Source organism: Lynx canadensis, chromosome D2 (genome assembly GCF_007474595.2).
Source record: "Lynx canadensis isolate LIC74 chromosome D2, mLynCan4.pri.v2, whole genome shotgun sequence".
Lineage (NCBI taxonomy): Eukaryota > Metazoa > Chordata > Mammalia > Carnivora > Felidae > Lynx > Lynx canadensis.
Window position 1 is genome coordinate 31,149,412 of NC_044313.2, and position 12,904 is coordinate 31,162,315.

Consider the following 12,904-nt stretch of genomic DNA (forward strand, 5'->3'; position numbering starts at 1 on the left):
AAATTTGTATCCAAGTTAGTTAACATATAGTGCAACAATGATTTCAGAAGTAGATTCCTTAATGTCCCTTACCCATTTAGCCCGTCCCCCTTCCCACAACCCCTCCAGCAACCCTCTGTTTGTTCTGCATATTTAAGAGTTTTTTATGTTTTGTTCCCCTCCCTGTTTTTATATTATTCTTCCTTCCCTTCCCTTATGTTTGTTTTGTATTTTAAAGTTCTCATATGAGTAAAGTCATATGCTGTTTGTCTTTCTCTGATTAATTTCATTTGGCATAATACCCTCTAGTTCCATCCATGTAGTTGCAAATAGCAAGATTTCATTCTTTTTGATTGCCAAGTAATACTCCATTGTATATATATACCACATCTTCTTTATCCATTCATCCATCAGTGGACATTTGGGCTCTTTCCATACTTTGGTTATTGTTGATAGCACTGCTATAAACATTGGGGTGCATGTGCCTCTTTGAAACAGCACACCTGTATCCCTTGGATCAATACCTAGTAGTGCAATTGCTGGTCATAGGGTAGTTCTATATTTTTAATTTTTTGAGGAACCTCCATACTGTTTTCCAGAGTGGCTGCACCAGTTTGCATTCACACCAACAATGCAAAAGAGATCCTCTTTTTCTGCATCCTCGCCGCCATCTGTTGTTGCCTGGGTTGTTAATGTTAGCCATTCTGACAGGTTTGAAGTGGCATCTCATTGTGGTTTTGATTTGTAGTTCCCTGATGATGAGTGATGTTGAGCATTTTTTCTTTTTTTTTCTTTCTTTTTTTAATGTTTATTTATTTTTGAGAAAGAGAGAGAGCGAGAGAGAGTGTGAGAGGCGGAGGGGTAGAGAGAGAAGGAGACACAAAATCCGAAGCAGGCTCCAGGCTCTGAGCTGTCAGCACAGAGCCTGAGGGGCTCGAACTCCCAGAGTACAAGATCATGACCTGAAGCTGAAGTCAGAGGCTTAACTGACTGAGCTACTCAGGCGCCCCTTGAGCATTTTTTCATGTGTCGATTGGCCGTCTGGATGTCTTCTTTGGAGAAGTGTCTATTCATGTTTTTTGCCCATTTCTTCACTGGATTATTTGTTTTTTGGGTGTTGAATTTGATAAGTTCTTTATAGATTTTGGATACTAATCCTTTATCTGATACGTCGTTTGCAAATATCTTCTCCCATTCTGTTGGTTGCCTTTTAGTTTTGCTGCTTGTTTCCTTTGCTGTGTAGAAGCTTTTTATTTTGATGAGGTCCCAATAGTTCATGTTTGCTTTTGATTCCCTTGCCTCTGGAGATGTGTTGAGTAAGAAGTTGCTGCGGCCAAGATCAAAGAGGTTTTTGCCTGCTTTCTCCTCGAGGATTTTGATGGCTTCCTGTCTTACATTTAGGTCTTTCATCCATTTTGAGTTTATTTTTGTGTATGCTGTAAGAAAGTGGTCCAGGTTCATTTTTCTGCATGTTGCTGTCCAGTTTTCCCAGCACCATTTGCTGAAGAGCCTGTCTTTATTCCATTGGATATTCATTCCTGCTTTGTTAAAGATTAATTGGCCATATGTTTGTGGGTCCATTTCTGGGTTCTCTATTCTGTTTCATTGATCTGAGTGTCTCTTTTTGTGCCGTTTTTCTTTTTTTTTTTTAAATGTAAGCTCTATGTCTAAGGTGGGGCTTGAACTCACGACCCTGAGATCAAGAGTCACATACATTCTCTACCAATTGAGCCAGCCAGATGCCCCCAAAGTTTCCTTTTTAATAGACCCTGCCTCTTATTCTTCTTTGGGATAGTTACCTAATATGTGCATTTAAATACTGGAGTCCTAACTATCTCTGTATGCCTACTGCCTAACTACTAATTCTCCTGGTTCTGTTCACGTATCAAAAACTCCTGTGATGAGGAAGTTAACCTTTACTATTCACTTTGACTTTCTATGATATTAACATCAAGTTGTAGCAAGATTTAGGTCAAATCTGCTTGGTTTCTTAAGATTTATCTTGGAAGGGAGCGCTTGGGTGGCTCAGTCGGTTAAGCGTCTGACTTCAGCTCAGGTCACGATCTCACGGTCCGTGAGTTCGAGCCCCGCGTCGGGCTCTGGGCTGATGGCCCAGAGCCTGGAGCCTGGTTCCGATTCTGTGTCTCCCTCTCTCTCTGCTCCTCCCCCGTTCATGCTCTGTCTCTCTCTGTCTCAAAAATAAATAAACGTTAAAAAAAAAAAGTTAAAAAAAAAAGATTTATCTTGGAAGATGTGGTTCTACATACAAGAATGTAGAATAATATGATCAGTATTTTCCTATTGCCCAGCTTCAGTAAACCTTAACATTAGCTATAAGTCATTCAAATGAAGCTCCTTTTTCCCATAGCTCCATGATTTATCACAAGAATAGTGCTAGCACCCTGGAAACTCCCCTCAACTCCCCTTTTTGCCTCCTTTTCTTAATTACTACTCCTCAAAGGTAGCCAGTTTCCTGAATTTTATGGTAAATATATCTTTGCTTCTCTTTACAATTTTACCACTTAAGTAAGTATTGCTAAATAATATAGTTTTGTCTGTTCTCAAAATTTGATGTAAATGGTCTTGCATACTAAGTAGTCTGTGTGTGTGTGTGTGTGTGTGTGTGTGTGTGTGTGTGTATGTGTGTGTGGTATGAGAGACTTCTTTTGCTCATCATTACATGTGAGATTCATTCATGATGGTGCATGTGACTGGAGTTTGCTCATTTTCATTGCTGTAAAATATACCATTATATATGCCACAATTTAAGGAATCATTCTGGATATTTTGGCTGTTTAGAAATTAATGTTTCTACTAATGATTTTGGTGCACACGTGGCTGCATACATTAGACATGTTTTAGAATTGCTGGGGTCACAGGATACACTTTTGTTCAACTTTAGTAGATAAGACCAAACAGTTTTCCAAAATGCTTGTACCAATTTATAGCCTCACTATCAGTATAAAAGAGTTACTGTCAGTTTGTCTAAGCTTTGGTATTGTCATTCTTTTTTTTTTTTTTTTTTTAACGTTTTTTTTATTTATTTTTGAGACAGAGAGAGACAGAGCATGAACGGGGGAGGGTCAGAGAGAGGGAGACACAGAATCCGAAGCAGGCTCCAGGCTCTGAGCTGTCAGCACAGAGCCTGACGCGGGGCTCGAACTCACGGACCGTGAGATCATGACCTGAGCCGAAGTCGGCTGCCCAACCGACTGAGCCACCCAGGCGCCCCTTGTCATTCTTTTTAATTTTAGTCATTCTGTTGGATAATAGTATGTCATTGTTTTAAAATTTGCATTTCCTTGATATTTAATGATATTGAACAGTTTTTTTCTTTATGAATATATGGGCCATTTGGCTAATTTTTTAATGAGATTTTATTGAAATTTCATGCCTGTTTTTCTATTGGGTTTGTTTCTTCTTTTTTTTTAAGAGAAAGAAAAAGAGTGTGTGTGGAAGAGAGGGGCAGAGGGAGGGAGAGAGAGAGAGAGAGAGAGAGAGAGAGAGAGAAAAACTCTTAATCAGGCTCCACGCTCAGTATGGAGCCTGACATGGGCTTGATCCCATGACCCTGGGATCATGACCTGAGCCAAAATCAAGAGTTGGATGCTCAAACAACTGAGCCACCCAGGTACCTTTATGGTTAATATATGTATATTTTAAGATTATTTATTTATTTTGAGAGACAGAAACAGCATGAGTAGGGATGGGGCAAAGAGAGAGGGAGACCGAGAATCTCAATCAGGCTCTGTGCTTGAACTCATGAAACTGTGAGATTATGACCTGAGCGGAAACCAAGTCAGATGCTTAACCGACTGAACCACCCAGGCGCCCCCTTGTGGTTAATATTTTTAATGCGGTATTTAAAAACTAAAAAATTTCCTCAGCTTCAGTTCAAGAATGTATTCTTCTATATTACCTTCTAGTAGGTTTATGGTTCTGCTATTCACCTTTAGATCTGCCACTCACCTGCAATTGATGATCTTTGTGTATATTGTGTGATAGAGGTCAATTTTCACTTTTTCCTCCTGTAGATAGCCAAGTGTCCCACACCATTTAGTCAAAAGGTCATTGATTCCCCACTGATTTGCAGTGCCACCTTTACCCTGAATCCAGTAAAGAAAGGAAGCAATAAAGATAAGAGCAGAAATTAATGAAATAAACAGCAAATACGTGATAGAGGGATTCAGCAAAATCAAAAGCCGTAACCTTGACAAAACGAATAATAAACCTCTAATAAGATTCATAAATTAAAAGAGAAAACATAAATTATCAATAGCAGGAACAAAGAGAAGGACATCATTATGTAACTTTGTAGTTCTTAAGAGGAACCATTAAAAAATACCTAAAAGGAGGGGGTGCCTGGGTGACTCAGTTGATTAAGTGTCCGACTCTTGATTTTGGCTCAGGTCATGACTCATTGTTGGTGAGTTTGAGCCCTGCCTTGGGCTCTGTGTTGATAACGTGGAGGGTGCTTGGGATTCTCTCTCTCCCCCTTTCTCTGCCTCTTTCCTGCTTGTACACATGCATGCTCTCTCTTTTTTGCTCTCAAAATAAATAAACATTTAAAAAAATAATAAAAAATAAGGAATCTTTAAAAAAAGTACCTAAGAGGATATTATAAGCAAGTTTATGCCAATAAAGCTTGAAAATTTATGTGAAATAGACAAAGTCCTAGAAATGTCCAGCTTAACCAAAATTAATGTAAGAGGAAATAGAAAATTTGAATAGTCCTGTAACATAAAGTAAATTGAATATATAATTAAAAACCTCACAAAGAAAGCTCTAGGTTTAGATGGCTTCATCAGCCAATTTGATCAAATATTTAAAGAAGCAATAACATCAATCTCACATAAACTTTTTCAGAAAATAGAAAAATAAGACATATTCCCCAACTAATTTTATATGGAAACACAATCTTTTTTTTTTATGTTTATTTATTTATTTTCAGAGAGAGAGAGAGAGAGAGAGAGAGAGAGAATCCTAAGCAGGCTCCACACTGTCAGTGCAGAGTCTGATGTGGGGCTCCATCTCACAAACTGTGAGATCATGACCTGAGCTGAAATCAAGAGTTGGATGCCTAACTGACTGAGCTACCCAGGTGCCCCAGGCCAGCACAACCTTTATATAAAACCTAATGAAGACAATACAGTAGTCCCATTCTGTCCATGGGCGATATGTTCCAAGACCCCCCAGTGGATGGCTGAAGCTATGGATAGTACTGAACCCCATATATACTTTTTTCCTATATGTACATAGCTATGATAATGTTTAATGTATAAATTAGACATATTAAGAGATTAATAACAAAAACTAGATATAATAGGGCAATAAATAACAATCAAATAGAACAATTATACTATAATAAAAATTATGTGCGTGTAGTCTTTCTCTCAGAGTATCTTTTGTGCTGTACTCACCCTTCTTGTGATGATGTGAGATGAAAATATGCCTGTGCAGTGAGACGTGAGGTGAGTGATGTAGGCATTGTGGTAGTTGTTAGACTACTGTTGACCTTCTGATGATAGGTCAGAGGAAGATTATCTGTGGACCCCAGAAAGTGAAACTGTGGACAGGTGGTGGCGCCACTGCACAGGTATCACCTGCATTTTGACCGTCTGTGTTTGGCCACTTTTATGAGGGATCTCCATTAGTGCCTATTTTCACTAACTGAAAGCATCCAAAGAGGATTTCCATTTTTATGAAAAAAGGCAAAGAAGTGAAAATAGTATTCAGTGTTTATTTTCCATTGAGCCATTATAGAGGCGGCTCAGAGCCTGATCAACGAGAGTGGCCCCACCAAGCTCCTTCCCACTGCACTTAGCATCTCAGTAGCAAGCTGCCATAACTCTGAACTGTGTCTGTGAGGATCTGTGAGTTATAGGTCCTAAGGGATCTGAAAAGACTAAGAGGGGTTATTTTGGGGGTCAAGATGCAAAAAAAAATTTCCGTATGAGTTAATGGTGACTGCTTCTTCACTTTATGCCATTTTGGCTTAATGAAAGATTTCATAGGAACTCTATTCTTTTGGAAAGCAATTCCATGACTTTCTCACTTACGAATGAATGTGGAGAAATCTAAATATTAGCAAACCAAATTCAACAATATATAAAAATGATATATCATAACAATATTACATTTATTCTAGAGATGCACAATTGGCTTAACATTAATCAATGTCATTCACCACATCAACAAAATAAGGGAGAAAAGTCATATTAATAGATGCACAAAAATTGATAAAATTAAGCACTGACTCATGATAATAAATACATAAATAAATAAATAAATAAATAAATAACCAACCCTTAGCAAACTAGGAATAAAAAGATAATGCCTAAATCTGATAGTTTTTGCCAAAATGATGGATGGGGAAAGGTACCATTCTTCAATTTGCTTTACCCTTGTGATATTTATTTATTTATTTAAAAAATTGTTTTTAACGTTTATTTATTATTGAGAGACAGAGAGACACAGAGCATGAGCAGGGGAGGGGTAGAGATCGGGGGAGACATAGAATCTGAAGTAGGCTCCAGGCTCTGAGCTGTCAGCACAGAGCCTGATGCGGGGCTCGAACTCACAAACTGTGAGATCATGACCTGAGCTGAAGTCAGTCGCTTAACCAACTGAGCCACCCCGGCGCCCCATATTTATTTATTTATTTTTAAAATGTTTTATTTATTTTTGAAAGAGAGAGAGACAGAGACACAGAATCCGAAATAGGCTCCAGGCTCTGAGCTGTCAACACAGAGCCCGATGTGGGGCTCAAACCCATGAACTATGAGATCATGACCTGAGCCTGAAGTTGGACATTTAACTGACTGAGCCACCCAGGCGCCCCAACTATTGTAATTAAAAAAAAAAATTCTTTTAATGTTTACTTATTTTTGAGAGAGAGTGCAAACAGGGGAGGGGCAGAGAATGAGGGAGACAGAGAATCCAAAGCAGACTCTGCAATGTCAGTTCAAAGCTCAATGCAGGGCTTGAACTTATGAACCATGAGATCATGACCTGAGCCTGTTGGTTGCTTAACCGACTGAGCCACCCATGTGCTTCTATCCTTATAATTTTTAGAGTTGAGATTCCTTTTATGTTTGTCAGTCACTTAGGGCTCCTCTTTGGTGAATTACTTCGTCATATCTTTTGTCTAATTTTCTTTGAGTTGAGTGTATTTTTCTTTTTTTTAAAAAAAATTTTTTTTTAACGTTTATTTATTTTTGAAACAGAGAGAGACAGAGCATGAAAGGGGGAGGGTCAGAAAGAGGGAGACACAGAATCTGAAACAGGATCCAGGCTCTGAGCTGTCAGCACAGAGCCGGACGCGGGGCTCGAACTCACAGACCGCGAAATCATGACCTGAGCCGAAGTTGGCCGCTTAACTGACTGAGCCACCCAGGTGCCCCGAGTGTATTTTTCTTATAAATTTTAGACATAAAATTTTAGAGTGATGAATTCTGAATACTAATCCTTTTATATGCATGACAAATATTTTTTTCCAGTTTATGCCTTTTATTTTGTTATTTTAAAGTTTTATTAAAAAATTTTTTTAATGCTTATTTATTTTTGAGAGAGAGAGACAGAGAGACTGTGAGCAGGGGGAGGGGGGAGAGAGAGAGGGAGACACAGAACCTAAAGCAGGCTCCAGGCTCTGAGCTGTTTGCACAGAGCTCCACGGGCTTGAACTCACAAACCACGAGATCATGATCTGAGCTGAAGTCGGATATTTAACCAACTGAGCTATCCAGGCACCCCTTAAAGTTTTAAATCTATTTATTTATGTATGTGAATGAGTAGTATGTTCACATGAATCAAAAATGCAGAAAATACAAAAGAGCATACAGTGAAAAGTTTTTCTCCCACTCCTGTTCTTTCATTCCTGTTCCTCTCTCCAGAGGCATTTTGATTTCTTTTTTAAAGAACTTTGTTCAGGGGCGCCTGGGTGGCGCAGTCGGTTAAGCGTCCGACTTCAGCCAGGTCACGATCTCGCGGTCCGTGAGTTCGAGCCCCGCGTCAGGCTCCGGGCTGATGGCTCGGAGCCTGGAGCCTGTTTCCGATTCTGTGTCTCCCTCTCACTCTGCCCCTCCCCCGTTCATGCTCTGTCTCTCTCTGTCCCAAAAATAAGTAAACATTGAAAAAAAAAAATTTAAAAAAAAAAAAAGAACTTTGTTCATAATGCCATTTGTTGTACAGACATTTAAAGTTTTAATGTAGTTAAATATATCAATTTTTTCTTTGTGGATTGTGCTTTTTATGCCTTGTTTAAGACATTTCCTCTGTCTCATTTATTCTTTGCTCTTTTCTAAACTTTTTAAAGTTTGACTTTTTATATTTAGATCTTTGTTCTGTCTGGAATTTGTCTTTTGTGTATGATGTGAGGTAGGGATCATCCTCTCCATATTATAAAACTACTTGTCCTTATACTCTTACGTTATGTGATTGTTTTGTCTAATACAATTTTCAGTGTGATGCGGAACTACTGTTGAGTTTCAAGTACGCATTGGCAAATACAATGAACTGGTCCAGTTTTTAATTTCTGTTTTGTTCCTACTTGCAGATGAGTGCTTAGAGTCCTGATAAGTACTGCCTTTCAGGCCCCATAATATGCCCTTGTATCCTCTAACATGTCTGGAATTTGTGTAGGCTGTGATGGGGCAGGGAAAGGAAGGCTCCTTTGTCATAACAAACAAGGAGAAAGCTTTTTTCCTGTCTCTTCGATTTACCAATGCCTCATCAGAAGCTTTCAGCACTTATGTAAGAAATTAAATTTTTTTCTTGAACTTGAGCAAACTTAGACTTTGTTTTAAAATAAGATACCATAGAGTAGGAAGTTGTTTTTGCTTAAATGTAGTATTTTTTTGTTAGTCCTAGAAATCTCTTAAGTTCTTAATGTGTTCCTTGATATTCTTACCTTTGTATTGTGATATTGTGTATTCTGCGGAAAGGGATTAGTGGGCTGTGTGGTATGGGGGTAATTAAAAAAATGTATCCCACTGTATCTGTCTTTTCCACCTCTCATCTTCCATTTTACTTCTTTTTTAACCATTTCTCTCTCTTACATCCTGTCTTACCAGATGCCCCCCTCAGAAAAAGTGAGGAAGAGGAAACAAAAAACTAGGTTAAAGACATTAAAGTAGGGCAGAACAAGAGTGAATGATCAGGAGAAGGAAGGGGAGGAAAAGCAGAAGGAGAAAAGAGGAGATTGCTTATTTGTGACCTGTGTGTTAGGACTCCAAGGGAATTTTTCTGGTATTCTTTGTGAGTAGGTAGGGGCAGCCTTGAATTACTTATTCTTCTACCAGGTCTACCTGTTTAGGAGGGGGCACACTTGGGGGCTAATGGCCAGGCAGGAAGGACTCTGTTGAGAAACTATGTAGCTAGGGCTTTGTGCTTCTAGTTCCTTTCTCACATGTGTATGTGATCCAGTTTAGTGCTGGAGGGTCATCTGTGATGGAAATTTTAGAATTTTAACCGAGTATTTCTCTGGATATTAATAAACTAAAGATCTGAAAGTTATATGTCTGTATGTGGTTCTACTTCAGGGGTATAATGGATGCTATTCATGTATATATACGTTAGAACTAATTTGATCTGAAATCTGTTTTTCAGAATTAAAAGGAGTGTGAAATCCGTAAAATGATAGTTTAGCCTCAGTAAATTATAAGAATCTTTTCAGTGCTGATACATTTCATGATTTTTTCTGGCTGTCTCAGAGTAGTGATTTCTTAAAAAAAATTTTTTTTTTCAACGTTTATTTATTTTTGGGACAGAGAGAGACAGAGCATGAACGGGGGAGGGGCAGAGAGAGAGGGAGACACAGAATCGGAAACAGGCTCCCAGCCATCAGCCCAGAGCCCGACGCGGGGCTCGAACTCCCGGACCGCGAGATCGTGACCTGGCTGAAGTCGGACGCTTAACCGACTGCGCCACCCAGGCGCCCCTCAGAGTAGTGACTTCTGATTGGCAGTGATTATAAACAGTGGCTTTATATTGACTATTGGTTTTTAACTGAAATAAGCTGACATTAAAAAAAAAAGGTTTTGCCAATGGTTACTTTTGGTTTTAATTGGCTTCTCATCATTGGCATATTTACAGGGAAAATAACCTTTCTTTGTGTGTAAAAAGGTTGAAGAGATAAGCAGGTTAAGGTATCTTTCTTTACTGACTCTTTGGCTTGAGAATACGCATAATTAAAATTTTTTACATGGGGGCGCCTGGGTGGCGCAGTCGGTTAAGCGTCCGACTTCAGCCAGGTCACGATCTCGCGGTCCGGGAGTTCGAGCCCCGCGTCGGGCTCTGGACTGATGGCTCAGAGCCTGGAACCTGTTTCCGATTCTGTGTCTCCCTCTCTCTCTGCCCCTCCCCCGTTCATGCTCTGTCTCTCTCTGTCCCAAAAATAAATAAACGTTGAAAAAAAAAAATTAAAAAAAAAAAAATTTTTACATGAATTCTTATATTGTCATTCCAGAGAAAAGAAGGAATTAGTAGCCACCAATTGAAGATTTGGGCTGTTGATTGAAGTTATGTGATAATTTTTCAAGGAAGTAGTGACAAACTTTGAAGTTTTCCCATGCCTTGTTTTCATTATGCCATTGTTAAAAATTATCCAGGTAGTGTTGACAAAGTGGATTTAGATCACTAATATTTAATATTTAGAGTGTTATTTTTCCTTCAACAGTATTTTGGTACCTAGGATGTTGTGGAAGACTTTAAGTTGTGATTTTTTTAATTTATTTTTTTATTGTGGGAATGTTTGTGCGTGTCAGGTGGATTTTGACTTCGCCTGGCAGACGTGATGACTTGTCCTTTCTGGCTTGTGTTCTACTCTTTGGTTATATAGTAGATGCCTTTATATAATAAGGGTTAGAACAAGCCATTAGAGATAATTGATAATGGATACAAACAAGTGTTGTTGTGTCTGCTATCAGACATGTGGAATCACATGAAGTACAAAGGAGTATAGTAGTTAGGTATTAGAAAACAATGAATAGGGAAGAAAATATTTCCTGAGAGTCAAAGGAACTTTGCCAGGAGTACAGCCTGAGTAATGTAGGAATGGAAAACCAGCTAAGATCAGGGGCCCACAGAACATATCAGCTTAGTATTATTTAGTGACAGAAAAGTGAAATTAGGAGCAAGATGTAGAAGTTTGCCAAGTGCCCTAGAGAGAAGAAACTGTCTGAACAAAGGTTGGACTTAGATGACGGGCAGAGGCATCTAGACTTGGAGGATTTTATTTTATTTTATTTTTGAGAGAGACAGAGTATGTGTGGGGGAGGGAGAGAGAAAGAGGGAGAGTCTTAAGCAGGCCCTGTGCTGTCAGCGCAGAGCCCATGAGGGGCTCGAACTCATGAACCGTGAGATCATGACCTGAGCCAAAATCAAGAGTTGGACCCTTAACTGACTGAGCCACTCAGGCACCCTAGAGTTGAAGGATTGTAAAATAAAACTTATTTCTTAGAGCACCTGGGTGGCTTGGTTGAGTATCTGACTCTTCATTTCAGCTCAGGTCATGATGTCACGGTTTGTGAATTTGAGTCCTGCGTGGGCTCTCTGCTGATAGTGCAGGACCTGCTTGAGACTTTACCTCTTTCTCTCTTTCTGCCTCTCTCTCTCAAAATAAATAATAAAAAAAAAAAAACAAAAAAAAAAAAACCCCACAAGCCTATTTCTGGACCTGGGTAAGGTGGAATTAATTTATTTTATATACCTGTAAAGGTGAAGGCTTTTCATTCTGGGGAAGGCTTTCCGATTAGGAGGAATAGAATCCAAGGGCAGCTGACTCAGTTAAAGGGAGCTGATTATTAGAAAATGCCTGTATAGGGACCCAGGAACCAAAGAACCCTATGGGTAGAGTAAATGTCTCCAAAATGTCTACTACACTATTTAGATGTAGTTTTAGCTCTTTTATAGTTTTATGCTTACTATCATGTGTTTCTGTGGCATTTGAGACTGGCCTAAATGTGGTACTGTGAACAGTTGGGATGATGCATGGGAAATAGTATAATTTTTTTTTTATGTTTATTTATTTTGAGAGAGAGACAGCATGAGTAGAGGAGGGACAGAGAGGGACACACAGAATCCGAAGCAGGCTCCAGGTTCCAAGCTGTTAGCACAGAGCCCGATGTGGGGCTTGAACCCACAAACTGTGAGATCATGACCCGAGCTGAAATTGAATGCTTAACCCACTGAGCCACCCAGGTGCCCCGGTGTCTTTTCTTTTTTAATTTAATTTAATTTTTTAGAGTGTTTTATTTATCTTGAGAGAGAGAGAGAGAGAGAGAGCGAGCATGCACACATGTGTGCAAGCTGGGGGGGGACAGAGAGAGAGAATCCCAAGCAGGCCCTGGACTGTCTGCATAGAGCCTGACGTAGGGTTCGATCTCAAGAATCGTGAGATCATGACCTGAGCAGAAATCAAGAGTTGGATGCTTAATCGACTGAGCCACCCAGGAGCCCCTTGGTGTCTTTTTATCAGATGAAATTACACGGGGCGCCTGGGTGGCTCAGTTGGTTAAGTGTCTGATTTCGGCTCAGGTCATGATCTTGCGGTTTGTGGGTTTGAGCCCTGCATTGGGTTGTGTGCTGACAGCTCAGAGCCTGGAGCCTGCTTCGGATTCCATGTCTCCCTCTCACTCTGGCTCTCCCCTACTCACAATCTGCCTCTCTCTCTCTCTCTCTCTCTCTCTCTCTCAAAAATAAACATTAAAGAAAAATTGTTTTGAATGAAATTCCTAAGTATCTGCGTGGGTATAACCTAAACAGCAACAGGCTCAAATTGTCTTCTTTTGTACAGTCAGCAGATTAAGGATTAGGTTTTTCAAAAGACCAATATGTAGATTAACCCACAGAAAGAGTGAATAATTATATGGCTTAGAGAGCATGAGAAGCATGCAGAAATGATCCCCCTAATGAGTCTTCTGTTTCA

The 12,904-nt window shown here is 39.5% G+C and overlaps 1 protein-coding gene across 1 annotated transcript in view; it reads left to right on the top strand.

Moving 5' to 3' along the window:
* The window catches only part of ARHGAP19 (Rho GTPase activating protein 19), a 63,002-nt gene that overhangs the window by 13,734 nt on the left and 36,364 nt on the right, over positions 1–12,904 (top strand). The gene's annotated exons all lie outside the window — the stretch shown is intronic.